This window comes from Canis aureus, chromosome 11 (genome assembly GCF_053574225.1).
Source record: "Canis aureus isolate CA01 chromosome 11, VMU_Caureus_v.1.0, whole genome shotgun sequence".
Classification (NCBI taxonomy): domain Eukaryota; kingdom Metazoa; phylum Chordata; class Mammalia; order Carnivora; family Canidae; genus Canis; species Canis aureus.
This window is the reverse complement of record NC_135621.1, coordinates 67,433,562-67,461,299: the sequence shown is the minus strand read 5'-3', so window position 1 is coordinate 67,461,299 and position 27,738 is coordinate 67,433,562. Positions and strand designations below refer to the sequence as shown.

Sequence of the window (27,738 nt, the reverse complement as noted above, 5' to 3'; positions counted from 1 at the left end):
GGAGCTCCTGGGCCGCAGGCAGTTAGGACGCAAAGACTTGTTGAGTTTTCTCGAGCCTGTCCTGATAGCTACAGGTTGTGTCTACACAGGGAGTCACAAACTTTTGGCAGCAAAAGCAGAAACTAGCCCACAGATAGGTTTTGTTTGGGCAGCACATTGACTTTATTTGCTTTTGTTTTGTTTTTTGTTTTTTTTTAATAAAAATTAAATCCCATGAGCACCACTTGTGTATTAATCAATAGCCAGCCTCTTCACACATTTGTTACCTGCCTGATATCAGAAGGCATTTGCGTAGGGTGATCCTTGGTCTTTCCTGAATACACCAAAGACCTCTGGGAGAGTCACCTAACCCCAGGGGCTGAGACTTGGGTCTTTTCTCCAGCCAAGACATTCAGCTGGACGGAGAATCCGGCCAAGTCCAAATAGGCAACCAGGTCAAATGGAGAATCAGGACATCAAATCAAAATGAAGGGAGCGTAAAGAAAAAAAAAAATCAAGGCCAAATAAATAGTCTAAAAAAAAAACAAACCCCAAAGCAGTTATGGGTGGTGGAGTTTGAGATAAGCAGACTATGGGCAGAAGTAATTTTGAGCTTAGCAAAAGACCAATATAGTCCACCCACTGTGTGTCAGGTCCCAGGTTAAATCCTCCCACCTTCATCAAGCCGACCCTTATCTCAACCAGACCTGCACTGGCCCTCTTTTGAACTCTGCAGCACTTGGTATGTACCTTTTCCATGGCCTTTATCATTTTCTACCCTGTATGGTTTCCTCTTCAAAAGAGGGGATAGGATGGATGACTCTCAAGGTTCCTTTCAGCTGTAATTTTCTGTCGAGCATCTTTTGTTTTTGCCTGACAAGTAATCTTTCCTTAAGGAACTGCCTGAAATCCCCTGAAAGGGGGAAAATGGGCCATCACCTACAGATGTGGACTTGGGGGCAGATAAAATAATTCATGAGACAGAGCTGTCCTCTTTTGAGGAGGGGATGAGTGAATTTTTTTTGTTGTAGGACAGATGGTTGCATTGGGCAGACTGAAGGATAGACGATCATGGAGTATCTATTGGCTACCCACCATCTGAGTATCCTTCAAATGTGAGGGAGCCTCCTTTACTCTCAGTCTTGGAAGGAGTCTGGGCCTTTCCTCCCACAGTAGGAACCAGTAGATCTAGTAGAAGCTTCAATAGAAACCAGAACCCTCCTTGCCTACTGGTAGCTACACACAGGCACATGACCTAGAGTAGAACAAGTCAATGGTCCTACCCAAAACAATCTTGAGTGGATAACTAATATCACAAGAATTGAAAAGCAATTCATAGTGGCATTAAAAGTTCACACATGTACCCTAACCAGAGTGCTAGAACAGCATGGCTCTGGCTCCATGCCCCCAAGTCCACATCTGTACCTGATGGTTCATTTTTACCCTGACTTTCATCATCATCCTATCTCAGTGTTGTAGTATGCAGACTACAATTTAAAAGAAACCATCACTCATATACTGAAAATACAATAGTGAAGGGAGATGAAGAGAATGGACCATAGCTAAAGATCTACACTCATTCATGACACAGAAAAAAAAAACAAAAAACAAAAACAAAACAAAACAAAAACAAAACAAAACAAAACAAAATACCAGGAGAGGCTACAATCTTCATTTTTGCAACTGGTCATGAAGCTCTATTGGCATTTATCATTTGCCCTCTCCACTCCTCCTCATTCCAGGTTCCCCTTACCTTCAAGCTGACCAGGATTCTTTACCCATTGGGGTAAACCAAATCTTTGTGCTTGAGGAGTCTGTCCTAGTGGGCCTCCCTGCATGTAATGTGGTACGTTCCCATTAGCTTGTATTTCTGGCACGCTAGTGATGAGGCGCCCTCAGAGACCTCCTGGGCTCCAGTCATACTCCTCCTGCCATTGCCTCCAGTCTATCCCCTTGCTGGTCAGGTCTCGTCATCAGCCAACATTGCAGCTTCCAACATGAGAGAACCATTTCAGTCTCAGTTTCCAGCCAATGGGAACCATTGTTAGAAGCTCTGCTGTGAACACTGCCCTTAAGTATCTAAACCAACTGATGAAAAGAAAGGGAAGCATCTATTTTGGAGAATCATTAGGTATAATTTGAGAGGTGCCGCACCTACTTTCACCAGCTGGTTCCCTGACATCTGCCTCCTGTGGAGGAAACTGTAGTGGCCCTTGGCTCAGAGTGTGCACTTTAGCCAGAAGGACAATACTACAAACTCTCAGCAGGCACTTTAACTAATCTTGTTTTAATTACATTTTTTTATGTTATTAAAGTAACACATACACGTATTTTTTTTTCAAATCATGTAGTACTACAAAACTCATAAGACTTCTAAGAGTCTACTGCCCTTTTTTTTTTTTTTTTAAGATTTTATTTATTTATTCGTGAGAGACAGAGAGAGAGGCGGAGACACAGGCAGAGGGAGAAGCAGGTTCCATGCAGGGAGCCCAACGTGGGACTCGGTCCCGGGTCTCCAGAATCACAGCCTGGAAGGCGGCCTTAAACCACTGAGCCACCCAAGCTGCCCTCTACTGCCCATTAAACCCCTTAATCTCCTTTATTAGAGGCTTTCATTTTCAAATTTTTAACGTTCTCTTCTGTTATTTCCATATTTTTAAATAATGTACTTGTTATTTTTTGGTTTATGAATATGAGACCCAATCTGCTGACTTTTTATTGTGTTAGATAAGGACCTAGCCCTATTATAGCTCCTTTCCTATTTTCTCTCATCCACCTTAAATTTGGTATATCACAATTTTCATAATTAAGTCAGTAGATACCTTTTATATCATGATCTGGTAAATATTGTTTACAGAGGAGTTCCACATAGTGGTATGTTTCCTTTCTCTTATAGCTTTTTGTTTTTCCTGGAGCTAATGATTTTTTTTTTTTACCCGCATAGATTTCATTGTATCTCCTCTTATTTTTTCCATTAGATGTGACATATTTCTACCAGTACTTTGTTTGAAATGCTCACATTCATCTACCATTCCCATTTTCCCCCAGATGTTTTCTTTCCTAAGAAATCATCCTTCCTTGCTTTCCTTCTGAGCTCCTGCTGTAACTTTAACCTATTCCTTATGCCTGCTATACTGTCATTTCCCCTCAGTAGAAACACCTGTTATTTCTGGTGCAGGAGGATCCAAGATTCTTTGGGATAAACAAAACAGAATCCATATAAAACAACCGCAGAACAAAATAATAATCAAACCTTTTTAGCTAAAGAGAATACGACCAAAAAGCAGAGGAAAACTGCATCACAGCTCTCTCAACATGGATTAAATATCATTTAGCAAGCAACAGCAGCTATAAAGAATATTAAAAAAATATTTAAAAACTCACAGTAGAAAACGGCAAAGTGAGGATTGACTGAGTTCAGGAAAGAAAAAAGCGATCTTGAGATATGAAAACTAAATTATATGGCATCTAAGGGAAAATAGGCTAGACTAAGGACTCAGTAAAGGACACTGAGAAAAAAATGTATGAGTCAAGAGAACCAAAAGTAAATCTGGAAAGGAAGTAAAAATATCAGAGAAAAAGTGAGAGATAACGGAAGATAGACAAAAAGCCAACGTATCTATCACCAGAGTCCCCAGAGAAGAAAAACATGCCAATAAAATGAAGCTGTGATACAGGGAAATTTTCTGGAAATAAAATAAGACGTGAATCTTTAGAAGGAACCAAAGGTACAGGGAAAAGATGGATTCAAGATCATTAGCCTGAGGGAAAGGAAATTATCATTTTGCATATCATCTGATCAAAACCAAAAGGAAATATCATTTCACATCCACTAGGATGGCTATAATCAAAAAGACAGATGGGGCGCCTGGGTGGCTCAGTCCAGTAAGCGTCTGCCTTCGGCTCAGTCAGGATCCCAGGGTCCTGGGATTGAGCCCTGCATCGGCCTGCTTCTCCCTCTCCCTCTGCCCCCCCGCCCCACTTGTGCTCACTCACTCTTTGTCTCTCTGTCAAATAAGTAAATAAAATCTTAAAAAAAAAAAAAAAACAGGTGTCAGTGAGGATATGGAGAAACTGGAACCCTCATTCATGCATTGCTACTAGGAATGTAACATGTTGCAGCCCCTTTGGAAAAGACTGGCAGCTGCTCAAAAGGTTAATCATAGACTTACCATATAACCCAGCAATTCTACTCCTGGTTATATCCCAAGAGAGATTAAAACACGTGTTCCCACTCATACCTGTACATGAATGTTCATAGCAGCATTGTTTATAATAGCTAAAAAGTGGAAACAACTCTAATGCCCATCAACAGAAGGAAAGATAAACGAAATGTGGCATATCCATAAAATGGAATGTTATCTGGCATTAGAACGGAATGAAGTGCTGATGGGAGCCAGCACAACATAGACGAGTCTTGAAAATCTCACACCAGGTGAAAGAAGCCATTCACGGAAGACCACATACTATGTGACTCCACTTATACGTGTCCAGAACAGGCAACTCTGTAGGAACAGAGAGTAGATGAATAGCTGCCTAGGCCGAGGGAGTTGGGGGAATGGAAAGGAAACACTAAATGAGTAATGGGTTTTTTTTTGGGGGGGGGGTGATGAAATGTCCTAAAATGGACTTTGTTGGTTGATCACATAACCCCGCGAATAAACTAAAAACCATGGAACTGTACCCTCTAAGTAAGTGAACTGTATAGAAAGTGAGTTATATGCCAATAAAGCTTTAGAAAAAAAAAAAAAGGATACAGGAGTCAGCTTGAAAGAGTTTCTCACTGGCCAAATTTGGGATGATTTGCACATCAAAAGAATAAAGCTAATTGATTATAATGCAATATTTTTTTAAAACATAAATTCATCATAATTCTAAAACAAAGAAGCAGAACATAAGAAAAATAGGGAGAAAAAGAAAAGTTCATTGTTGCAGAGTAATAAATGTAGAAGGGATGATAGATTAGACAGTCAGCATTTGCAACCCCAAGTGTAATCATTAAGAAGCAAGTCCAAGATCAATCCTGAATGCTAAACTACTGGGAGGAAGGGTGTTGGGGAGCAGGATATTCACACGGACTCCCAGTATCACCCCCTGGATAACTAATAACAAGAGGGAAGTTACATGTTTGTAAAGAAGAAATCAAGCAGCTCCCAAACATTGCACATCACTAACAACGGCTCCACCAGACCTGTGCCTCCTAGGTATTCTCTCCAAAATTGTTTAACCTAACTTCCTGCTTACAAAATAAAACAGTGGATAGGAGAAGTTAAACATCACCATCAGAGAATAATCACTTCCACAATATGGGGCGTCCTACAAAACAATTGGCCTGGACCCTACAAAAATGTCAGCAGTATGAAAAGCCAGAAAGAGGTGGTATTGGGGGGAACCGTTTTTAGATGAAAAGGGACCACATAGATAAAATGATCAAAAACAATATTGGGACCTTGACTAGACACCAGGGCAGAAAATAAAAAAGCTATAAAAAAAATACTCCGGGGAAAGTTGGGGTGAGGTGAGTTTGGGTTGGTACTAGATGGTATTACAGCACTACTGTTAAATAGTATGACAATGATTATGTAGGAAAATGTCCTTATTCTTAGTAGATGAATGCTGCAGTAGAGGTGAAATGTCTTCACACCTGTAACTTATTTTTGATTGTTTAATCAAAAAAGAGTGTGTGAGGGAGTAGCCAACGGCCTGCAGAGCAACATGCCTAAGTTTTATTGTGACTACTGCGGCACATACCTCACCCATGACTCTCCATCTGTGAGAAAGACACACTGCAGTGGAAGGAAACATAAAGAGAATGTGAAAGACTACTATCAGAAATGGATGGAAGAGCAGGCTCAGAGCCTGATGGATGAAACAACCGCTGCATTTCAACAAGAAAAGATACCTCCTACTCCATTCTCTGCTCCTCCTCCTGCAGGGGCAATGATCCCACCTCCCCCCAGTCTCCAGGGTCCTCCTCCCCCTGGTATGTGCCAGTGCCCCATATGGGGGGGCCCTCCTATGATGCCAATGGGGCCTCCTCCTCCTGGGATGAGGCCACATGCCAATGATGTCTGGGCCCCCAGTGATGAGACCTCCTGCCCGTCCCATGATGGTGCCCACTTGCCAGGAATGACTCAACCAGACAGATAAGGAGAGACAGGAACCTCTTTATACTCACTTTGTATTACTTGTTCTACTTCACCAGGAGATCATGGTGCTGTGATTCTGGGCATTTTCTAACAGCGTGACAAGGAAGACTTGCTCCCCCTTCCTATCAGCGAGAGAATAGTTTTTGCAGGGGAGTAGTGAGACAAAAAAAAAAAAAAAAAAAAAAAGGCAATGTTCATTTGTATTGTGAAATGTGAAAATAAAATTGTAAACTTTTAGTTAAAAGAAAAAGTATGTATGTGTGTACATATACACGTGTGTTATGTATACAAGTGCATCTACAGAGATATATCTATATCTACAATTGTATCTTTGAACAACAGGGTTTTTAAAAAAATTTTTTTATTTTTTTATTTTTTATTTTTTTATTTATTTATGATAGTCACAGAGAGAGAGAGAGAGAGGCACAGAGACATAGGCAGAGGGAGAAGCAGGCTCCATGCACCGGGAGCCTGATGTGGGATTCGATCCCGGGTCTCCAGGATCGCGCCCTGGGCCAAAGGCAGGCGCCAAACCGCTGCGCCACCCAGGGATCCCTAAAAAAATTTTTTTAAGATTCTATTTATTTATGAGAGACAGAGAGAGACAGAGACAGAAGGAGAAGTAGGCTCCTCACAGGGAGCCCGATGTGGGACTCGATCCCCGGACCCAGGATCATGCCTTGAGCCAAAGGCAGACCCTCAACCACTGAGCCATCCAGGTGTCCCCAAACAACAGGTTTGAACTGCGTGCATCAGTTTATCTGTGCAGACTTTTCTTGGTACAGTACAGTACCATAAATGTATTTTCTCTTCCTTATGATTTTCTTAAATAACACTTTCTTTTCTTTAGTTTATTATAAAAATACCATATATAATGCATATACAAAATATGTGTTCATCGACTGTTTATATTATCTTTAAGACTTCTAATCAATAGCAGGCTATTAAGTTTTGGGGGAGTCAAAGGTTTACATGGAGGGGCCCCTGGCTGGCTCAGTCAGTAGAGCATAAAACTCTTGACTTCAGGGTTGTAAGTTTGAGCCCCACATTGGGTGTAGAGATTATTTAAAATCTTTTTTTTTAAAGATTTTATTTATTTATTCATGAGAGACATACAGAGAGAGGGAGAGACACAGGCAGAGGGAGAAGCAGGCTCCATGCAGGTAGCCCAATGTGGGACTGGATCCCAGGACCCCGGGGTCACAACCTGAGCCAAAGGCAGACGCTCAACCACTGAGCCACCCAAGTGCCTCAAGATTACTTAAAATCTTAAGAAAAAAATAGTTCCGGAGTTTTGATGGCAGCATGGGGGTAGGGCTGGGTTGGCATCCCTAGGCCCCTACCTTATTCGAAGGTTCGCTGTGTTTCTGTACCTGTAGCTTTGGCTACATACAGGGGAAGAGGAGCAAATGTGGCCAAACGTCAGCAAGCAATGAGTCTGCAGCTTGCAGCCTCTGACACAGCAGTCCACGCCGCCCGCCCCTCCCTCCTATGACCCCCACCCTTGTGTCAGCCGTTTCCCCAGAGTGTCAGCGAGACCGATTTCAGTCTTCGGCTTCCAGCACCTGCCACGCGGCAGAGAAGGTGGGATGTGGCTTCAGTGGCTTCGTTCTGGGACGTCCCGCCTGCCTCGCCGGCTCAGATGGGCGCTGGCGGCCGCGGCGAGCTGCCCCACAGGTGCCGAGGAGGAGATGACCGGACTCGATCCTGAGGCCTCCAGGATCATGACCTGGGCCAAAGGCACACGCTCAACGGCTGAGCCACCCAGGCGTCCTCGTCTGCGTCTCTTTAAAGCCGCAGAGAAATGATCTGAGAGTCTGGCCACAGTGTCATAGAGGCTGTCCTGGCTGGCCAGGGCTTTGGAGGGGCTAGATTGGCCGCCAGCTCGGGTGCCCTCGTCACTGGGGCCCCTTCTCTTCCGTTCATTTGCCTTCTGCAAAGGAGCCCCTACCTTGGGGCCTCTGGCGGGCACATCGAGGCTTCTGGAAGGAGTGTAGACAGGAACGACGCCTGGCTTCTACACTGCGACAGACATAAGCCATGTGCAGGGGACAGACAGCAAGGTCGGTTTGGGACAAGAAGCGAAAGGCGGTGTCCGGGCAGCGCTGTCCAGTCAGCTGGGGCTGGAGCCGAAGCCCCCGAGTCCGGGTAGCTGGCCATGCGGCCAAGGGGGTCCGGGCACAGGGGGAGAGGGGCTTCCCCGGGCCCGGAAAGACCCTAAAGCTGGAAAAGCCTTTGCTGTACCACCATCTGCTCAACTGTCTTCACCGGAACCTCAGAAATTTGCATCTGGAATAAACGAGGGGGGTGAATGGGGTGAATGGGTCGTGCACACCGTGTGCCGGCGGGCTGTGTCGGCCTCTCCGTGCGGCCCGCAGGCTGTGCGCGTAACGTTCACATGGTGACATTGCCTGCTCACGCTTCTCAAGGCAGGACGGTCCCCTGGGACACCGGGTGGCACTTCCCCCGTCTCTCCCTTCCGCAGCCAGCGCTGGGCAGCCGGGCTCTGTGCGGTCCTTCCCCCAGGAGGTCTGCGGCCGGCTGGAAAGCTGTGGACAGAACCCTTTCCTTCCTGCCTTTGTTTTCCAAGCCGAAACCCCCTGAGGTGATTTAGTGACCGGGCCATAGGCCTGGGAGACAGGAAATGGCTCGGAGGGGAGGCCAAGCTGCTGTGAATCTTCCCCAGGCAAGAGGCCCCCAGGCTGCTGGGGGAGGGGCCCTGGGTCGGGTGCCAGGGAGGTGGCCAGACCTCAGAGAGGACCGGCCCCCCCAGGCATCCGGGTGGCACCCTGCGGAGCTGTTAGAGCTGCCAGAACTGCGGGAAGCCCTGCAGAAGGTGGAGGCCTCCACTGCAGGTCTTCCCAGGACCTCCCCAGGATGGCCTGGGCCACAGCTTCCTGTTGGCTTGTAGTTGAAACGAACGCATTTAGATAATTTATCCCATTATGTTTTTTTTTTTTTCATTTTATTTACTTATTCATGAGAGACACAGAGAAGGAGGCAGAGACACAGGCAGAGGGAGAAGCGGGCTCCATGCAGGGAGCCCAATGTGGGACTCGATCCAGGAAGCCCAGGATCATGACCTGAGCCAAAGGCAGATGCTCAACCACTGAGCCACCCAGGCATCCCCCAATAATAGGGTTTTTAGAAAGTTGTAGAGGATACTCTGCCCCCCACTGGCTTTGTGCATTTAGTGTTCTCCATACATGCAGGATTGTAAGTAGATTCACAGAAATAGAATTGCTGAGCGAAAGGGTAGGGACATTGTTCAGGTTCTTGATGCACGTGGCCTAAGTGTCCTCTGGATGGGTTGTGCCTTTTCAGAGGTAGATTTTTTAAAAAAAGATTTTATTTATTTATTCATGAGAGAGATAGTGAGAGAGGCAGAGACACAGGAAGAGGGAGAAGCAGCCTCCATATGGGGAGCCTGATGTGGGACTCAATCCTGGGTCTCCAGGATCAGGCCCTGGGCCAAAGGCAAACACTCAACCACTGAGCCACCCAGGCATCCCCAGAGGTAGATTTTTAAAACTAGGACCTCTCTCCCATGGGGGAGCGTGCAGGAGAGACGGGACTCTCTTAGGAGGCCGTTGCAGTATTTCAGACGAGATACAGGGAAGGGCCAAAAGAGGGTTATGACAGTGGGAAAGAGGGAGTGACAGGTTCCAGCGTAAGCCACCTCCACATGCGGATGAAGGAGAGCGAGTGAGTATTCAACAACAGGGCGCCGACTGCCAGCTTCAGAACCTGAGTAGATGGAAATCCTGTCAAGCAAGAGTCAGTGTGGCTTGGTGGAAAGAGCCCGAGTTGCCAGTTTAGTTGACCCAGTTCCAATCCCACTCCCCCACTGCTTAGTTGTGTGGCTTTGGGTGAGTTATCAGACCTCTGAGCCCATTTGCCAGGACTTCTGCATCTGTGAGATGGCCACAGGAACACTTGTCCGTCTCTCAGGTTACTGTGGGCTCAAATCTGAAAGTGTTTTTACAGCCCCTAGCCTGCTGCGGCTCCGAAGAAACCAAAGAAAACAGATAATACTGGTAGAAAGGTTGTAGAGACTTGGAAAATAAAGAATATAGGTGGTTTTGATGAGGGATAAAAGCAGAAAAATGTTCGCCTTTAGCCCAGAAGGTTGGCCCAGAGCCCACGTAGTCCCGACAAGGATCGAGTCCGTCCTGGTCGCTATGTTCTGAAAGGGTCTCGTGACCGCCTGTACATCTGACCGAAAGTTAATATCAAGCTGAACAATAAGCACCAGAGAAATCTTGCGAAAGTAGTTCATACGTAGACATCTGAGGAAGACGTCTGGGATCAGCACTCCGTGCACGTCCCTCCCCCAAGAGCACTGAGCACCTAAGCACCCGCTTGGTGCCACAGGCCCAGCTCCGAGCTTCCTCTAATGCATCCCCTAATGCGCTAAGTCGCATGGACAGCATCTCAAGAATTCTTTTTTGCCTGTCATGCTCAACGACCCCACAGATTGCGTTTAAGACATCTGCATGAGCAGCCTGTGGGGGCTCAGCGGTTGAGCATCTAGCTGCCTTCGGCTCAGGTTGTGATCCTGGGGTCCTGGGATCGAGTCCTGCCTCAGGCAGGGGCCCTGCTTCTCCCTCTGCCTATGTCTCTTCCTCTCTCTGTGTGTCTCTCATGAATAAATAAATAAGGTCTTTTAAAAAAAAGGCGTCTGCATGAGATTTCCCACAGTAAACTTTACTTTGGTATACTTTTCTTTTTCAAGAGAACTGGAGGCATGAAAAGAACTAGGGAAGAGGGGATGGTGATCCTATTACCCTTGGGGGGAGATGGGAAGGTGGTGGTGCAGTTCTCAGGTTTGGCCCTTTTGTCACAGAGATTTTCACAGACTGTGGACTGACACGGGGTACAAGTCAGCAAAACATCCGCAGAGCGTCTACTTTGTGCTGGAGTCGGCCTTCCAGAAGCTCCCTGACATGCACGGCGAGGGCTGCAGCTCGGCGGGAGGCAGGCAGTTCCTGTTTGTACCCCTGACCTGATCAGGAAAGCTTTCCCTCCAGGATGGCTGCTTGCTGTGTCCGACCAGGTTCAGAGTCAACTGCAACACTTAGTTCCCTAAGAGCTAGAAGGATTTTTCTATTTCTGGAAATGCACTTAGTAAGAAGGGAACATTAAACAGAACCCAAGGGATTTCCTGGGGGGCTTTTTACTAAAACTCATCCCCACTCTCCTTTTTCACCAAAAAAAAAAAAAAAAAAAAAAAAAAAATTAAGGACATGGACACATTTGAACAGAGCAAATCTGACTGAAAGCCCCCATCTCTCGCGCACACAGTGCTGCAGGACAGCAAACCTCTGCCATCTAGAGAAAATGAGATGCCATATTAATAGGAATTACGCGGTGATTGGCATTATCGATCTAACTGGATGTGGAAAGAGTTGGATGTATGACTTATAATCCTAACAGCAACTTCTGTTTTATTTATTTTATTATTATTTTTTAAAGATTTTATTTATTTGTTTGAGAGAGAGAGAAGAGGCACGAGTGGGGGGAGAGGAGTGGAAGAAGCAGACTCCCCACTGAGCAGGGAGCCCGATGTGGGACTCGATCATCGGACCCTGGGATCATGACCTGAGCCAAAGGCAGATGCTTAACCGACTGAGCCACCCAGGTGCCCCTGAAACTTCAGGTTTTTTTTTTTTTTTTTTTCAACTTCAGTTTTAAATCCCATCATCCCTTTTGAGGGAAGGGGAAGGTTCGTAATCCTTCCCTCTCACCTGCATCAAACCCTGCGAGCCTCATTATTTTTCTACTCACTTTGAGTAAACGGAGGTCATCCCTTTACCTCATAAGCAGTCTCAGTTCAGCCAGTAAGGTGCCCGTCCTAGTAATCAGAACTCCAGATCTGATTTATGTCTTCTCCCTTCTCCCCACAAGGACGTGCTTGAGGGGGAGAGGTAGCCAGCCTGTGTGTGAGGAGGGGGAGAGGTAGCCGGCCTCCACCTGCTGCCGGCTCCAGTCCCCGCCACCCCCACCCTAGGGTCCTGACTCGGCTTTTGGGCCCCTGCAGATTACAGGTGTCGGAGTTAGAGGGGGCCACGTATGTTTTCAGCTGCTACTGTAGTAGGATGCTCCATGCTCGCCAGGCCTGAAGGTGCTTAACACTGATTTTCTCAGGAGGTTCTTTCAAGAACCCTAACGCCACTGGCTTCACTCGGGTTCAGCCCTGGAAATGCAGCAGCTCCCTTGCTCCCTCCACGCAGTCTCTCAAAATCTACGCTGACCTCCTGTGCTCCTCCGTTTCTCCGTAGTGGGCTCCGGGATGGTCGTCTAAGACAACCCCACTGGCTCCATCCCTCTCTCTGTTCAGCTACCAGCCTGTCCACGAGACAGACTCTTGTGTTCTGCGCTCGGAGAAACTGGGCGTGCAGGCCCATCCGTCCTCCTCCCAGAGCTGCTCCCAGCCCCACTTTCGCCTGTGAGGGGGAGACACCCCTCCACATGCCCCCAAAGCTGCCGGGGTGTACATCCAGGTCTCCAAGAGCTCTGGTTGACGCCCCCCTCACTTAGCCTGGGTGAAGCCAAGCACCTGGTCAGGGCCACTCAGGAGACACAAACCATATCAGTTATTTTGAATGAGGAAAGTTAATGAGAAAAGTTAATGAGACTTGTTCACTGAAAAGGGAGAGAACGGTGAGGCCTCATGGGGACAGCATGTGCGGGGAGACACTACCACCCCGAGGGCTGGGGGCACAAAGACAGGCAGTCAGAGTTATTCAACAGAGAAGCTGGTTGAGGCACCTGCAGAGCAGAAACTCAGATTCTGCTCTCCATCACCCGACGCCACTGGTGTGAACTGTGGCGGCCAAGGTGATGCAGCATTGCTCGGGCAGGTGGAGACAGCCCTGCCTGGTCCAGCCTTCTGGTCTCCTCTGCTGTCCCCTACTGGCGGAGGGAGCAGCTGGCCAGGGAGAGACCTCACCCAGAGTCCTGAAGCTTGGTGCAGGGGGCGGGTTTGAGGCTGAGGGACCATAGCTCCATGCCTGCCAAACCCCCTCTTGATTAAGGAAATGCTCCAGAAATTCTTCTCACTTCCAACCACCAGTGCTCTTTGACAGTCTCAGTCTGGGTTATTGGACTGGTTATACAGTCCATCTCAGTTCTCAGTTTTGAAAATCCTACGAATTAGTCTAACTCACAACTTGCCTTAGTATTCCAACCTATTGTATGTTGGTGTCTCCACTGAAACTTCTAAGGTAATATCCCGTTGCAGTAATAATAGCTAACATTCATGGGCATTTACTACATACGTACCAGGCAGTGCCAAGAAATAACGATAATTCTCATTTAATCTCACCAAGAGTTTTATTATCAAATACTGTTATTGGATTTTTTGTATTTTTTTTAAAATCCCCATTTTATAGATGAGGAAACTGAGGTGCATAGAGATGAACTTCTTAAGGCCATACAACTTGTAGGTGATGGAGCCAAAAGGAGAACCCGAGGCATCCTTTTTTCCATATCTTCTTTTGGCCTCCTCATGTCTTTCTGTTCTTTTGTGTGCTGTTCAGTGACCTTGAGGCTAACCTGTATCACACTGGTACACTCCCTCGCCCTCAGCCTTCCGCTTGGGTTTGGCCAGTGTGGAGCACCAGGAGAGCTCGGAGGATGGTTGGGATATTTATTAAACTTCTGTCTCTGTTGGGGCACACAACGGATTGCTTTCAGCCCTCACCTGTGAGATGACCCTCTCCGTTCAGCTCTTGCTGTCTCTGCATTCCATTCATCACCCTTCCTGGAGGTCTAGAGTGGCAATGGCTACCAAACTACTTTACTCTTTTTTTTTTTTTAATTTTTAATTTATTTATGACAGAGAGAGAGAGAGGCGAGACACAGCCAGAGGGAGAAGCAGGCTCCATGCCGGGAGCCCGACGTGGGACTCAATCCCGGGACTCCAGGATCGCGCCCTGGGCCAAAGGCAGGCGCCAAACTGCTGAGCCACCCAGGGATCCCCTACTTTACTATTCATGAGTTTTCCCTACACCAGCCACCCAGGGATCCCCTACTTTACTATTCATGAGTTTTCCCTACACCTTGTCATAACTGCCATAGATGGTTCCTTAATTTTCCCATTTTGGCTGGGTCACCTGTTTCCTTTTGGGACCTTGACAGGCTTTCCCCTTGCACAGTAGCAACATGGTTTGTAGTCATCCCAAATCATACATGTTCACACCACACTGCTCAAGGGAAGAGAGAAGATCTTGGTTAGTGGCTTAAAAGTTTTAAAGGACGGGGGGGGAAACACATAGACTAAGACATACCAGTCAATTGCAGCGTGGACCTGATATCAATTCTGATTCAAATAAACCTTTTAAAAGTTATAACTTGTTTGGGGGGCAAGTTAATGATCAGAGACTGAGTATGACTTTGGCACAATTTACAGTTGACTCATGAACATGGGGGTTAGAGGCATCAACTCCTCAGTTTCACCAGTCAAAAATTCATGTATAACTTCAATCCCCCAAACTCAACTACTAAAAGCCTACTGTCGACTAGAAGCCTTCCTGATAACAGTCGATTACTATGTATTTGGTATGTTATATATACTATGTGCTGTATTCTTATAATAAGCTCAAGAAAATGTTATTAAGGAAAAGAAAATATATTTACAGTACTGTAATAGAAAAAACTCGCATAGAAGTGGACCCAGGTGGTTCAAACTCCTGTTGTTTGAGGGTCAGCAGGGTTTAACGCAGGCTCACGGTGGGAACTTCACAGGCCAACAGCCTACAGGACAATGTCTCAAGCCAGTAAATAACACACTCCAAACCCACGATGGATTAATCACATATGTGTTCCGGGCAAGGAAAGACGAAAGGAGAAAAGTCTAAATGTAAGGTATGGGATTATAGTCAGCTGGCACTCAGGAGAGATGGTTTGACCATCTGGGCTGACGTCCAGCTGCCCATGCAAAAGTGAAAATCCCCTGTTGCTCAGACACGTTGCTGGGGCCGCAGGTGGGCCAAGGATCTCCTTTGTGGCTGCTGCTCAGCTTTCATGACCGGAGGAGAGAGGCACCTGTAGCCCAGGTGCAGGCTTTGCCCAGGCAGAAGCTAATTGCCTCAGGATTTTCAGAGAGATCTCTAGATCAGTGAAGTGAAGGTTGCACTCAGACAAACGCTCTCTGGGAGTCCTCACAAACTCTCCGTCTTTACAGTCTAGCTGTCCCCGAGCCCTACTTGCTGCTTCTTAGGTCTTTATTGATAAGGCCCAGCAGGGCCCCCTTGCATGGAGCTCCTGAGCTCTTCTCAATGAGAAGAGATGATGCCATCCTGACACAACTTACCTCATTCTTGTATCGAAACAGCTTTACTTCTAAAAACCTTTTTTGGGGTCTTTGTCATAAGCAAGTGGATTAAGACAACTTCACAAGTATAAACAAGTGCATTTGAAATCACATCAAACTAATACACATTGTAACTTTACAGAGCAAATGAAAATTCAGATTGATCAGAGTTTGGTTTTATTAATTACTGTTAATTTTTTTTAGGTATGATAATGGAATTTGGGGGATTTCTTTAAAGAGTGCTTACCTGAGGGCACCTGGGCGGCTCAGTCGGTTAAGTGTCTGCCTTTGATTCAGGTCATGATCTCAGGATCCTGGGAATGAGCCGCTGCGGCAGGCTACCCTCACCTCAAATAAATAAATAAAAATCTTTAAAAAAAAAAAAAGAGTCCTTACCTGTTAAAGATATATACCTAAATATTTATGGATAAAATTATATGATGTCTGTGATTTGCTTCAAAATAATACAGGAAGGGGATGACAGTGGATATGGATGAAATGAGATTGATCAACGGATGATGAATATAGAGAGATTCTTTATGCTATTCTATTACTCTTGTGTGTATTAAAAAAAATTTTATTATGGGAAATTTTAAAGAAAGGAAAGAACCCAAGGTAATAGCAAGTGAGCGAGTATTCCTAAGTCCCAGTCCAGCGAGCCTGTAGCCCATGATTGTGAAAAGATCCAAATGTGCAGTCCATGCAGTCCATTTGACCAGTCAAGATTCATCAAATTCCTCTTAATAGAATTTTTCGGATACATTTACACTTAATTCACATCCCTTCATTCTAATGGAAACAAGATATTCCAAATTTAATTTATCATTCATGACAACTAGAGAAGACTCCTTTAAATTAAATGCTAATTATTTTGGTTAAATGTTTTCTCAAATGTCTGTATTATTTCCCAATAAGAAATTAAGTTACTAACCATTGTTTGTCTTTTTAATTTTACTGCTCATGGTCGCCGTTAAGGAAAGCCCCGGCACTGAGCTCGCTGTAATCTAGCCTAGGGAACTATTTAATTATCGGGTGTTATTAGTGCTGATTGAAAAGCTTTGAGACTTCTTTCCTAGGTGGTGGTCTTCCTGTCTTTTCCCTCCTGTTTGCGGCAGCCAGCTGGTCGGCTCCCCTCTTCCCCATGTGATTGCAATCTGCTCTCTGCTTCCCTTTTAACTCCTCATGGCAGCCTAACAGGGTGCCCTGTTCACAGTAGGCACTCAATAACCATTTATTGAATTGGATTAAACCTGGCAAGAATGGAGGGTTGCCAGAGGAAATCAAATAATTAAGCTTATTAAACCATTAACCTTAATTTTAGCCACATCAGTTTACGCTGCTGAGTGTAGTTTGGGAATTCATACCTGAGTTCCAGATGGTTGAGGTTGCCAGGTATCTGGCTGCTAAATAGTGGGAGGGCATGGCTCTATTAGATATTAAAATGTATGTTTGCAGCCGTGCATAATTGCTGCTAATTTGTACCACCGGGAAGAACAAAAGTAGCAGATTGGTAAAGGAGTTCTATCTCCACTTCTAATATGAAGAATAGCCCTTGATTACCTTAAGCACAACCTCTATGTTCATTGTAGATACCAGTGTATGAAAGTACTGTCTGTGAAATTTCACCAAGGTACTTATGGAAATGACAACATTTTTATAAAAGATGAAGTACATTAACTAAACAGAGAATTAGGTAAGTTATGTGGAAAGGAAAACCACCCATAATCTTCATTTAATTGGTCTTGCCTACTAAAATATTTTATCTTTATGCAATACATCGTAAGTATATCTTTAGTACGCACTTAATCATTTCTCACTAAATATGTTTTGCTCAGGCATAAAACCCTGGGGCCCACCTAGATTCCCCTCAGCCTCATCTCACATACAATCCATCCGTAAGTCCTACTGGCTTTACCTTCAGAATCCATCCAGAACCAGCCATCGCAACACGTCTAACTGCCACACCCCAATCCAAGTCACCACTCCTCCTCTCCTGAGCTTTGTTCCAGCTTCTTATCTGTTCTGCTTCCAACGATGGTCTGCTCTCCATCCATAGCCGCAGTGATTATTTATAAGAGTCTCGTATCTCCGATGACACATCTGTCCTTACTGTGGTCTACTTGTCTACACGACCTGGCCCCTGCCTGCCTCTCAAAACTCCTTTCCTCCATCTCCCTCAGCCACTCTGCTCCAATCATATAGGCTTTCTTGCTTTCTCTAGATGTTTGTTGAATGAATGAAACACAACGGTTGCTGAATGAATGAGTGATACAATAATTATAAACAGCAACAATTAGTACAGCTGCTATGCTAGCCCAGCTCAGGGAGATGCTCTTTTACCCAGGGGGTCTAAACTGGTGGTTCTCAGACTTTACCTGGTATCAGAATCACCTGGGGGTGATTATTAAAACCCTGATGGCCAACCCCATCCATACTTCCTGATTCCAATGACTTTGGGGTAGACTTAAAAATCTGCATTTCTAACAAGTTCCTAAGTGGTGTTGATGATGCTGGTCTAGGCACATATGTGGCCTAAATATTCTAGCTTGGATGGCCAGAACTTTCTGAGCAGAAACTGAGGAAATGTTGTCCTGGTGTTCCTATCTACTCTTTGGATGAAAAGATTAATTGCAGAAATGTAGGGGGGGAACCTCATTTTTTGATACTTAGCCACAGGGTGGCCCCCTAGCTCCAGCAATGACTCCACTGGTTCCCAATTAAGATGGTTTTGGTTATTTGGTGAAGTTCCAAACTGTTTCTTTTTAAAAGAGAAAAAGGAAAAGAAGGAAAAAAAAAAAAAAAAAAAAAGAAGGGAAAGAAGAGGATTTAGCTGTAGGACCAGTAGTTTGCTGTTCGCAAAAGAATGCCTCAGGAGCAGGCTGGCGGCTTCCTCAGTAACGAGCAATACTGGGCGCTGTTGGAAGACACCAGCATCCCTCAGGTGGAAAGGCCATGAGGCAGGGATGGGGGTGGGGGGGGAGTATGTTTGTGAGTGGGAGAAGACATTAGTCGGAAGGTGAAGGAGATTTCACTGCAGCCAACAGGGAAGCAGCCTACACAGGACGAACCTTAAGCTCTGCGTAGCCCATGGCACCCTACCCGTGATCAACACAGTGTGGTACTCCTCAGCGCCTGACACCCCTTCAGCCCCCTTGCTGCTGTGGTGAGGAGGGCATCTTCCGCTCCGCTGCCATTTCCCCATGTCTACACTTCACTCTCAGCCAGATAAGCGGCTTATCTAATGACAGTTGGTCTGTCAGATGTATTTTTCAATGATATTTAGCAGGGGCACCTGGCTGGCCCAGTCCGTGGAGCATGTGACTGTTGATCTTGGGGCTGTGTGAGCCCTATGTTGGGTGAAAAGATGACTTAAAAATAAAATCTTAAAAAATACATGTCTATATCGTGTTACAAGTTTACATGTAACTGATCTCTTTTCCTCAATGAGGAACTGAGGTCATAGGTTAACTGCTTGGGGTACTACTGGCAATTTTTCAGTTTTATTAAACTTATAAGACCTATGCTTAATAGCACAAATATTATCACTCAATTCTGTTTTTCTACTCATTTGAGGGATGAAAAAGAACAAGGGCAAGTGAGAGTTCATGAAGCTGTAAAATGTAAAATGTTGCTAAACAAAGATGGTGACACCACAGAAACAAGTGGCTGGTGGGCAGCAGCACCACGAGAAGGTCTGAAGTGTTCATTCAACCATATGAATGTCTGTGTTCGTCCTAACAGGCACTTAGGGAACTCCCAACCTTGTCTGGACAGGGGCGCAGTGGGAGCTGTGGCCGACCCTGCCCGTTGGCTCAAGGCCCATCCTAACCTCCCTCAGGTGTAGCTTCCTGCGTTGTCAGCATTAAGAAACTAGAAAACAACTTCCCTGGATTTCCCTGAAGCTCTACCGGGAAGAGGCCCCTGTGTGAAACTCGGAAGGTGAGCCTGGGAAGGTGGGAGCGAGGAACATGGGTGGAGCTACCCTGGAGGTTGCAGTTGCTGATGCGGGTGGGCGGGCTGGGATGGGGGTCTCCCTGCCTGGTTCCTAATGTCCCCTGTGTGGGGTGGTGGGCAGCGGTAGCGATGCAACTTCTGTTAGAATAGTTCTTACGGAACTCAGAACTCTCAGCTGCATTCTTCCCGGCTACTAGCAACCCACCGGTTTCCCTGTCCTCAGAAACTCTGTACACTCCTTACTAGGACCGTGTAATCAGTAATTTTTTGCTCTTCGTCACACAGTGGACTCTGTTGTCTGCAACCTGGAATCCTTACTAATAGAGGACTCTGCCCAGATCAAAGCTATTCAGCTGGGCTCAAGGAGATGTGTTGGGATACCCTTCTCTCAAATCCCTGAAGTTGTGACAAGTCACCCATTACCCTTTCTTTTAGTTACTGGTCACAGTTTCCATCTCTTCCTCTCAGGGGCTCTGATGTTGCTTAGAGGGGTTCCAGCGCTGCATACCTGACTGCCCATCTTTTCTTGTTTCTTCCCCCATCTGGACATCCAGCTGGACACTCTTCCTTGGCACTTTCGTGCTACCTCCCACCCCGTCACTTGGATGCCTTTTTTTTTTTAAGATTTTAAATTTATTTATTCATGACAGACACACACACACACATATGCACACAGAGGCAGAGACACAGGCAGAAGGAGAAGCAGGCTCCATGCAGGGAGCCCGACGTGGGACTTGATCCCAGGTCTCCAGGATCACACCCCAGGCTGAAGGCAGCGCTAAACCACTAGGCCACTGGGGCTGCCCACTTGGATGCCTCTTGATTGCTATTCCCATAAGAACACAAACACCATGAGGGAAATAAACACTTCCACTTACATGACTCGAAATGAAAAAAAATAAACACAAGTGCTCATTGATCCAGAGCTTACAATAGGGTATGCCACGAGAGCTCTCACTGGCGGAGGACACAGTCTAATTCTCCAAATACTGGCTAACAGGTGTTATTAAAAAAGAAAAGGAAAAAGAAAAGAAAATCTATATTATTCTTCTTCAGTACTGTAATTCCTCATGTGAATGGCACTATCAGGTTTGCATGGAACAATAATTCTCAGTGTAGTGTACTTTTATTGTACAAAAAGGCAGATGGCGGGAGGGTTGAATAGAGGTACTAAAAACCACCTAGAGAGGCTTCATGTCAATAGCATGAACTAGATAGTGAAAGAAGGCACATGGGCTCAGAAAAGAAATACAGTGGCTGGCTCTGATTCTAATACCAAACTCCAGTGTGTGTGTGTGTGTGTGTGTGTGTGTGTGTGTGTGGGCAGTTCCCAGCACCTCCCCACATTCACTGACCTGAAAACTCTCAGCTCTCTGAAACTTGTTCTTCTGGGAGTTTGTATGGGCTTCATTACCCAGGCATGATTGATTAAATCTCTGTCCATTGGCGATCGATTCAACCTCCAGCCCCCTCTCCTCCCCCCAAAATCGGGGAGTGGACCTGAATGTTGCTCCAGCATTTTATTTATGATTGCTTCTCCCTGGCAACCAGCCCTCATCCTTAGGCACTTTCCAAAAGTCCCCTCACCCACATGAACTTAGTTGAGTTGGAAAGGGGCTTGTTATGAATAACAAGATGCCAGTTTTGCCTCTATGGCTTTGAAGTTATTTCAGGAGTTGAGGTCAAGAGACCAAATATTATGATAATAGATGTTCCCATTGCTCTTACCGCTCAGGAAATTCCAAGGTTATGGGGGAACTATGAGCCAGGAACTGTGGACAAAGACCAAATATATATCTCTTATGAATCACAATATTGCCCTAACCCAATGGTTTGCAGTCTTGGCTGCACATTAGAATCACCTATTTAAAAAAAAAAAAAAGTAAATGATCAGACCCAAACCTAGACCAATTGAGTCAGAATCCTGTGGGTGGGAGTGAGGCATTTTTTTTAAAAGCTCAGGGGATTAAAATAAGCCCTCAAGATTGAGAACCACTGGGTAGGGCTTGCTACTTTGCCACATTTATCCTTGTGAACCTGGCTTTTTCTCCTCTCTCTGCAGGTGTCTAAGGATTTTCAGACAAAGTAATCACATAGGTTTTTCTAATAAGTGATATTTTTGACTAGGGACCAGCTTCCCATTCAAAGATGGCTTGTCTTACGCACATCAGGCCTTCTTGGTGTGGATGGGACCTAGATAAGGGCAGTCCAGCAGGCAGGAGCCATTGGGGGCCAGCTTAGAGTCTCCCTTAAAGATGCATCTTGGCTTGTCTTCCAGTTAGTAAAAATTGCAACCAGCCAACCCACACTTTCAGCTTAGAATTGGGATGACTGAGCCCTCTTTCCTAGGCTGAACATTACAGCCCAGTTTACATGACTTTCCAGTTTCCAAGAAATGATACTGAAGCGAATGGGTTAGAAAAGCAGGAAATATTTTCTTTAGAGCAGGAATTAGCCAACTTTTTCCATAAAGGACCGGATAGTAAGTTATTTAGGCTTTCTGGGACCAGAGGCAAAATAGAGAATATCATGTAGGTGCCTATATAGCAGAAGAGAAACCTCCTGCCCTGCCCCATCCCATTTGCCTGGAATGGGCGATCCCTGGGGGGGTGGACTTGCTTGATGCCCAAGTGCCATCAGCTGGAGACATTCTCAGGACAAAAAGCCACTGGCCTGATGGGGAGGGACTTGGTGGATGATGGGGGCTGCTAGTCAGTATCTGCCACTATCATCTAGACCCTGGTGTACAAGTTTGGCCACCTCAACTTGGGCTACTGGTCAGAAGGGAGGCAATGTGCCAAGTTGCCAGTTCCTGGACTGGGATTCCATCCCTTGGTCCCTGACATGTAAGTGGTGACCAGGGTGGGCTCTGGGCAGAGGCAGGTGTGGCCCCCAACCAGGGAGGCTGGTGCTGAGAGCAGAGTGGGGAACAGGGGCCAGGACTGCATATGCCTTTCACAGGCCCTCCCTCCACAACAACATAGTAAAGATCATATTTTATATGGTATAAAAAAGACACAATGCAGACTAGATTAGGTTATTTCTTTCTGATTTTAAAATAAATTAAAAATAGGCCCCCAAAATATCATGGGCATAGGCCCCATGTGTGCTGGGTCTAATGGCTAAGTTAGGCCTGATACTGGTGGAGGGAGCCACCCAAGTGTGCTCTCCAAGGCTCCCAGTGCTAGTCTGCTGGAGCAGTGGCTGAGGGCTCAGCAAAAACAAGCAATGCGCTGGATTTAACTTGTGGGTCATGGTTAGCTGACCTTTGCTCTAGATGGCCAAGATGCAACTGGCTGAGAGAATTTCCAATGGGCTGGAGGACGCCTAAGAAAAGACACACTCATCCAAAGCAACTGGCAGCCCCTGCAGGGTTAGGTCCTCTACTAGGTCCTGCCCCCTACTCCTATTTTTTTTTTCCTAATTGAATTATTACTCACTTATAGAAATGTGCATGAAACCTATGTGTACAACTGAATGAGTTATTGAAAAGCAGACACCCATCCAGTCAAGACATAGAACATTGCCAGCACCGTTAGCGGCCCCTCTTTCTCCCCCTCCCATTGCCACCCCTTCTCTCCACCTGCAGGAGGCTACCAAACTGACTTCTAACCCTAATATCAGTTTTGTTGGTATAAATGTAGTAATACCATATATGGCATTTCACTTCTGGTGTTTGTCCTTTTTCAGCCCTGGCCATTATCACTCTTGTGTTTCTGGAAGGATCACCACTCATGAGCTTCTGGAGCCACCCTTTTGTCATGAGATTGGTTCTCTTAGAGGGGCTTGGTTGGAGGTAAGTGGGGAGCAGGAGGCCTATGAATAATCCAGACAGCCCACCTAGGGTGCTCTGCAGACTAGAGAGACAAAAGATACATTGAAGCTGCAAAATGCTTAGCAACAGACCCAGATGCCTCGGGACAGGCATGCTAGCAATTGGGAAAACCAACCTGACTGGCAAAGTTCATGAAGCAGGTTCCTCTTGACCTCAACCCTATTGCCTCTGAGCTTCATTAGCCTCCACTATTAAAAATTATTTTTTAAAAGATTTACTTATTTGAGAGAGAGAGAAAGAGCACTAATGAGAGAGGGCAGGGAGAGAGGGAGCGAGAATCTCAAGCAGACTCTCTGCGGAGCCCAGAGCCAAATGCGGGGCTTGAATCCATGACCCTGAGATCATGACCTGAGCTGAAACCAAGAGTTGGATGCTTAACCAACTGAGCCATCCAGGCGCCCCCAGAATTTCTTTTGCAGGGCATTCAACGTGTTTTGAGTGTGAGTCAAATTGTTTAACAGCAACTCAGCTCCAGGTTCATGGCTGCCATGTAGGACTGTGAAGCCTGAGCACTGACCAGCTCCAGGGAGCAGCGTTTACATGGAATAGGATGGAACCACACCGTGCAGTTAGCAAAATGTTAGCAGAATTGGTTGCCTGAATCCAGACCCCATTTTCACTCAGCCTGTGGTCTAGATGCATAGGCCTTCATCAGTTATACATGTTTGGGGAGAGGTGCTTCAAATCAGTTAGGTGTTCCCATTAACCAGAAATTCTTTTTTTCTTTTTCTTCCTTTTTTTTTTTGTTTTGTTTTTTTTTTTTGGTCTAACATGCTAAAATAAGTGAGTCTGTATTTAATGATTAAGAAAATCTTACAGGATCTCCTTTGGGTGTGTGTCTGAAGAATGGAGTGTAGTGGGAATGTGGACAGTGATTACATTTTGAATATCAATTTTCTTTGTATGGAATGTATCTATGAAAGGAAACATCTCTATCTATACATACAAAATGTCTAGAATAGGCAAATCCATAGAGATAGAAAGCAGATTAGTGGATATCAGTCAGAGGTTGTAGGTTTCTCTTTGGGGTGACAGGAATGTTCTGGAATTAGAACGTGGTGATGGTTGCACAACTCTGTGAATATACTAAGTTGCTGAATCATATATTGGAAAAGGGTGAATTTTATGATATGTGGACTGTATTTCGATAAAACTATTATATTTTTTAAAAAGGGAAGAGGGGCGCCTGGGTGACTCAGTGAAGTGTCCGTCTCTTGATTTCAGCTCAGGTCATGACCTCAGGATCCTGAGATCTAGCCCCGTGTCAGGCTCCAAGCTCAGCATGGAGTCTGCCTGTCCCTCTTCCTCTGCTCTTTCCCCTGTTTATGCTCTCTCTTTCTCTCTCTCTCTCTCAAATAAATAAAAATAAAATAAAATAAAATAAAATAAAATAAAATAAAATAAAATAAAATAGAAATTCTATAAAAAGTGAAGAGTCACTGAATCTTTACTGAGCTCAGGACACCCTGAAACTGTTTTTTCAAAGAAGGAACACTTTTGAGCCTTATGCATGATTTTCTTTTTCCCCCTAAAGGCAGAGCTTGGGGAGTTGTGCCCTAGAACCTGGGGCAAGTTCATCTGTTATGAACCACCCGAGGGATCCCAAGGGTATCATCTTGGTGTGTGTCTTGCTCTAAATAATCCTACATCTGGGCAGTCCGGGTGGCTCAGTGGTTTAGCGCCACCTTGGGTCCAGGGCCTGATCCTGGAGACCTGGGATCGAGTCCCAGGTCAGGCTCCCTGCACGGAGCCTGCTTCTCCCTCTGCCTGTGTCTCTGCCTTCTCTCTCTCTCTCTGTGTCTCATGAATAAATAAATAAAATCTTAAAAAAAATAATCCTACATCTGCTAAAAAATTCAGCTTGATACTCTTTTACATATTATTCCTAAGACAAATTAATTCAGGTTTGAGATTCTGATTTGAGAAATTTTAGGATAGTTAGTGCCATCTCTGAAAAGACGGAATGTCAGCGAGGGCTCAGGATTGTCTTCCTTGGAGAGGGGGGAAGTTTTCTTTCATGTGACTTAAGATTCTCCCTCTTGCTATGGACTCACTCGCTGGCAGCCCCAAGTACAGGGGACTGCAGGCCAGAGGCCCTGAGCTTGGGGGGCACACCAGAACCCCCAGACCCACGCCTGCCTTCGCCTTCCCTGAGCAGGACGACGAGGGGTTGAGCTTGACCAGGAGAGCAAATTTCAGTCTAGACGACAGGGTGTTGCCGGGAGCTGCAGCACCCGGAGTGCCAACGTGGGAGGATGTAGCCAAAGAGAGAAGCGTGAGTAGAGGGCTTCTTTTGTGAATAAGAGACATTTGAGTGCATCCTGACAATTGTCTGTAGGCTTGGTTCTTTTTCAGCAGTTCTCTAAATATTTTTAGTACACATATTTGAAAACAGGCACATTCCTCTACTCCGCAGCCACAGACCCACCAGCTGAAAGAGATCTTCCTCTCTATCTCCTCAAGAGAACAAGAGATCAAACAGGAGCATGCCTCTTGCTGGGCCTGCACATCGGGGGACACAGGCTGGTTGGGGACCTTTCCTGTCATTGTGTGTCTGATTTCAGAGCCAGCACTGCCAGGGCACGATCCATATGCCAGGCACCTTTCTGGGCACTTTACATATATTAGCCCCTCTACCCTTCCCAATAGCCTATGCCATGGGTAAGATTATGATCCTCGTTTCAAAGATAAGGAGGCTGGGGTGACTAGGTGGCTCAGTCAGTTAAGCGTCTGCCTTGGGCTCAGGTCATGATCCAGGGTCCTGGGATTGAGCCCTGCACTGGGCTCCCTGCTCCATGGAGAGCCTGCTTCTCCCTCTCTCTGTGCCCCTGCTTATCTTTAAAAAAAAAAAAAAAGCTAAAGAGACTGAGGCACAGAGGGGTTATCGCGTGTCGGGTTGCAGAGAAAGCTGAAAGCAGAGCTGGGATGGAACCCTGACGATGCACACTCCTCCTCACTACTCATGTCCTTCGTGGACGTTGATGGAAGTTCCCCTTGGCAGACTCAGGTGACCCCGCAGATCGGCACACTTTCTGCTCACCTGGGAAGAGGCAGCTCATGGAATCGCTCCTCTTGGTTTGGCTATATACAAAAGCCCAAGCACCGAGTACCCATCTCAACCCCAAACACTCTTCAAAACTGAGGAGCAAGACAGCTGTACTCCAAGGGGGGGATCTGGTCATTGGTGGGAGATTCCATTAGGCCCTTGGTCTGTGTAAACTCTGCCCTCATCCCTTTGGGCCTCACCCAGTAATTAAAACCAGTGTCTGTACGATATGAATAGCTGGAAATGTCCAGGCCAGAATGGGACCTGTTTCTTCAGAGGCCCCAGGGCCTGGAAACTGAGGCTTCCAGTATGAGCTTGTATGATAATCTTTTATAAGAGGCTTCTAAATTCCCTGATTGTGCTGGAATGTGGTGTCACGGAAAACGAGATTATACAAGGAATGGGCTGGGTGTGGTATGGACGATGGTCGAGGCGTGGACAAGGGCCACAAGCAGGGACTTTCTCAGCAGTTCTATGGACTGGGGCATTCTTCCAGCGTGGCTCTTGGCTTAAGGATGCTCAGTGAGGGCCTGGTGATCTAGTTCTGACAAGACTTAATTCTATGGAGGTATGTAGCAAAACCACTCACTTTTTCATAAGCCCTGCCAGTGGTGAAGAGCTGAGGTGCCCAGAAAGAGCTGGATGCTGGCCTTGTGCAGGCCCATCAGCGAGCGCCCTGCAGCAGCCTGGCCCAGCCCATCTGAGCGCCTCCGGTGCCTCAGGGGCTCAGGCTAGCTACAAGCTGGGAGAACAAAAATCAATTCAGTCCCCCTCAGGCAGCTCCTCTAGAAGAGCTCCAACTAGAAGAGCTCCAACTAGAAGAGCCCCATCTAGAAGAGCTCCAACTAGAAGATCCCCATCTAGAAGAGCTCCAACTAGAAGAGCTCCAACTAGAAGAGCTCCAACTAGAAGATCCCCATCTAGAAGAGCTCCAACTAGAAGAGATCCAACTAGAAGATCCCCATCTAGAAGATCCCCATCTAGAAGAGCTCCAACTAGAAGATCCCCATCTAGAAGAGCTCCAACTAGAAGAGCCCCATCTAGAAGAGCTCCAACTAGAAGAGCTCCAACTAGAAGATCCCCATCTAGAAGAGCTCCAACTAGAAGAGCTCCAACTAGAAGAGATCCATCTAGAAGAGCTCCAACTAGAAGAGCTCCAACTAGAAGATCCCCATCTAGAAGAGCTCCAACTAGAAGAGATCCAACTAGAAGAGCTCCAACTAGAAGAGATCCATCTAGAAGAGCTCCAACTAGAAAATCCCCATCTAGAAGAGCTCCAACTAGAAGAGCTCCAACTAGAAGAGATCCATCTAGAAGAGCTCCAACTAGAAGATCCCCATCTAGAAGAGCTCCAACTAGAAGAGCCCCATCTAGAAGAGCCCCATCTAGAAGAGCCCCATCTAGAAGAGCTCCATCGGTAAACGCCACTTGGACACACAAGAGAGCAATAAAGGAACGC

The 27,738-nt window shown here is 46.1% G+C and overlaps 1 long non-coding RNA gene across 1 annotated transcript; it reads right to left on the bottom strand.

The window, feature by feature from the left end:
- Positions 1–13,444: 13,444 nt before the first annotated feature.
- LOC144324276 (uncharacterized) lies at positions 13,445–27,401 on the bottom strand. Its single transcript, XR_013389795.1, has 2 exons — positions 14,141–27,401; positions 13,445–14,091 (listed from the first exon to the last, which is right to left on the bottom strand). It is a non-coding gene; the product is annotated as an uncharacterized LOC144324276 (long non-coding RNA).
- Positions 27,402–27,738: the final 337 nt, after the last annotated feature.